General features: G+C 33.6%; 1 pseudogene; it reads right to left on the reverse strand.

Moving 5' to 3' along the window:
* Positions 1–658: 658 nt before the first annotated feature.
* Positions 659–3411, reverse strand: LOC129299995 (glyoxylase I 4-like; annotated as a pseudogene).
* Positions 3412–4009: the final 598 nt, after the last annotated feature.

Here is a 4009-nt window from a genome sequence, read left to right on the forward strand (position 1 = left end):
AAAAGTGAGTTGTTTCAAGTAGAAAAAAAATAAGTCGTTTTGATTTAAATTTTAAAACCGAATCAGTAATCAATAATTGAGAAAAGATTTAATAGCTAGCAGTTATATTTTCTCATTGTTAAAAGATTAAAATCAACTTTCTTGATAAGCCAAAACTCATATCACAATTTTATTTCTCGCATTAAATTCGCCAAACCAACCATGCTTCTTCGCACATGCCTGTCACTATCATCCCAAACAATCAATCAACGAGGGGTTCGTATCTGGAGGATCTCAACTCTCAACAATTATTTTGTTTGAGAAAATTGAAGAGGGTAAGAAATTTTGTTTTTAAAAAAACAAAAGATTGAGATCTGGGGTTTATTTCTAATTATTATTATTTTTTTATGTTTTCCTCTTATATTCCTATCTATTAAAATTTTTTAACTACACTTGTTTATTTTTTAAAATTGAATTCATGAAAAATTTCCCACCCCAAAAGATTACAAAGTCAACATTTCTTTTTCATGCCAACCCATTTTTGAAAGTCACGTTAGGCTACAACAATCTCTGATAGAGCAAAATCAAGTCACATGATTACGAAGTTCTTCGAGCCATAATTGTTTTTTTTCCTTACACGAGACGATGCTTTAATCGGTGGAAACAAGCACAAAAGCACTTGAAATAAATGTAACATGTTTCACATTACACAAACTCTGAACTTTTCACTCTTGATTCATTTTTGCTTGGTTTAAAATAAAAGTGATTGGTTACTCATCCATCACCCACGAATTGTATGACATATATGACATTCAAAATTAAAGATAGGGCAAAGAGATGCTTCAGTTTCCCAGGATTGGTCTGGTTTCTGGTACCAAAACATCCCTTGACACTACACTAACAATACATTACAAATACACTCTCGCAATCAGAAAACAGCTACACCATAACATTATAGTCTATAGTACAAACTTTCACATATAGCTTTGTACATTATTATATTGAGATCTTCAGCATGTCTGAAATCAAATTCTCCATCATCAGCAAAGCAACCTCAGCTGAGCAGTTCATCTTCACGTCCCTCTCACCTGCAAAACCAGAATGTAAAATTAGGCATTGAACAAAACCATAGTCAAGGCTCAAAATCATGTTCATGTTCTCTTCTCTACTCTCTTCGTTTTTAAATATAAGAGAAAAATAACCAATTTACATAGCTTAAGAAAATTGATTACGTTTAATAATTATATTTGAAAATAAAAAATTAGACTAAAATATTCTGATATTTAATCAAACAAGTCTGCATCAATGTTTTCTTGCGAATGAAAACTATGATTTTATGAGGAGTAATTTAAGAAACTTGTGATAAATGCTTATTGAATGTATTTTTTTTTTCTTATAAATAAAAACAAATTACCATATGACAGTTTCTCCTACATTCAAAGAGAGGAGTATTTCCTGTACTGTTGTGTTTCTTTTCCATCCTTTTCTTCATCTCTCTCTCATTATCTCTCTTTATTCCTCTACTGATTCTAACCTCACATCATCATTCCCATCAATTGCTTGAGTTACTTTCAATTCCACTCTTTGACCCAAAATAAGCATTAGAATGATGAACCTATTCCCACTTCCCACTTCTATGCTTCTTCTTCAATCTAAGTTTATGAATTCGAGGACATTTTCTATTCTTACTCGCATGATGGTTTGTTGTCCTAAGAATGTGTTTCCATGGAGCTTAGTGACATGAATAAACATGATAGTGGTGGCTCTCTTTTATCCTTGTTTTTATTCTTTCTCTCACGTTATCTTTCCTTATAATTCATTTTGCTTATACCCTCACCTAATTTCATTACTTGCTCATCAATTCCACTTTTTGACCCAAACCAAACATTAGAATCACAAGTCTATTTCACTTAAATGCTTCTTGAGTCTAATTCTATTCAATGACTTTTTTATATTCTCACTCACACTTGGCCTAAATAACACTAAGCAGTAGAGACGAAAGCCTACCATAGAAAGATGGTGCCTGATGCTTTTCATAGTTGTCAGGTAGCTTGAGAGGGCATGAGGAAAGTGGAAGCACAGGGAGATTGTGACAATTGCATATTTCTATCATGTAACCATCTGGATCGTGGAAGAAGAGCTGATCAACTTTAATTCCGCCATCTTCCACAACTGCTGTCACGTACTCTATGTTCATTGACTCTAACTTCCTCATTATGAGCTGCATATCTGATGTTTGAAACGAGATGTGGTTATCTTTGGGGTTGATCTTCCCTTCTTCCACAGGAACCTTATCTGACTCCCAGGTGAATGCCAATTCCATGGTTGAACAACCTAGACAACGTCAAATGTGCACAAACATAACCTAATCAGTAAGCCAATACCAGATACCGAACTCTGAGAAAAATTATGAGATTCAGAGCAAAGACACAATAAAGACCCAGAAAATGCGATCCAGAGTCATTATATGAAGAGTAATTAGTTAATTACAAATGTCCATGTCGGATCGCAACAAAAGAAGGTAAAATCATAAAGACAGAAAGGTTCAAATTACACAAACAGCAGCATATCTGTAAAATCTTAGAAACTGAACACTGAAATTTTTAATGGATTCAAATTTCAAAATGAAGCCCCAATTAAAGTGCATAAAGAATTGGAAGATTTTGAGGAGTTTCCCAAAAAAAAAAACACAGAAAGGCGCAATTGCATGAAATAGCACATCTGGAAGCTATTAGAAACAGAACCCCAAACATTTATGAGACTCAAAATGAAAACACAGCCAAAACCAAGAATCTTATAAAGAATCAGCATATTAAGCAAATGACAGCTGAACACAAGCGGTAAATTCACTGAAACAGAGAGACACAAAGATACCATAAATAGTATGTTTATAAGGAAGCTTCTAGAATTTAGAAACCGAAGACTCTAAAAGGAACCGCAATGAAATTGCACAAAAATAGTTGGAAGAATCGGAAGTGCTGAGAATAAACGAGAGAAATTTTCCACACACCAAGCTCCTTCAAAGATCACAAACAGTAAAGGCAGAGAGATCATAAATATTAGTAGCTTATAGGGAAGCTTCTAGAATTTAGAAATCGAAGGTCCAAAAAATTGAAAACTCAGGAAAATTAAGAGAGGAGTTTTCACAACACACACCAAGCTCCTTCGAAGTTGAAAGAGGAGGGCCTCTTGATGAGGACGAATCCCAAGACGTCCTCATAGAACTTGACAGATTGGCTCACATTGTTGCAAACGAAGGAGACGTGGTTGAGGGAGATCAGTGGAAGAGGAACGGCTTCGAAATTGGAAGTGAAAGCTGGCGGCGGTGGTGAAACCGACACTATCTCTTCCACGCGATCCATGCCTCTCTCTCTCTCTCTCTCTCTCTCTCTCTCTCTCTCGAGTCACAAGCAATGCACCCGAAGGTGAAACGAAAGAATAAAGAAAGCTGAGAATTAACGTGTGCTTATACGTGTGATGTGTTTGTGCTTACATCTTTTGCTGCAGAGAAAGCGAAGACAGATTGAGCCTTTTATAGATGCAAAAGTTAACACACGGCATGCGGTGGACGGAGGTGACTGTAAGTGAATATGACACGTGCACCTTATATTAAGAAAGTCTAGTTTTATTTACAAGCCGTTCAGCTACTGCTTATCTTATTTATAAAGCAAGGAAATATTTATTTTAATTTTATTTATAAAAATTTTAATAATAATTATTATATAATCTTTAACTTTTTGTCTTCATTTAGTGTTGGAAATATTATTAAATATTAAATTATTTTATTTTTAATATATATTTAACAGACATAAAGTTAAAAATTTGATGAATTTTAAACAAAATTAATAAATTTTAGTTTTTTTTATTTCAGTAAAAATAATAAAGGTAACTTAAAACCAAAAATGGAGTATATAGTTAGGGATGTGGATTTGGTGTGACTTATAAAGTAATTTGAGAATGTTTCGTGTACAATGATAATAATTATTTAATTTATAATCGGGCAACTATAGGAGACTTTATTGTATAATAT

The sequence above is a fragment of the Prosopis cineraria genome, unplaced genomic scaffold (genome assembly GCF_029017545.1).
Source record: "Prosopis cineraria cultivar Desert tree isolate PC_DT_omini unplaced genomic scaffold, ASM2901754v1 PC1382, whole genome shotgun sequence".
Classification (NCBI taxonomy): domain Eukaryota; kingdom Viridiplantae; phylum Streptophyta; class Magnoliopsida; order Fabales; family Fabaceae; genus Prosopis; species Prosopis cineraria.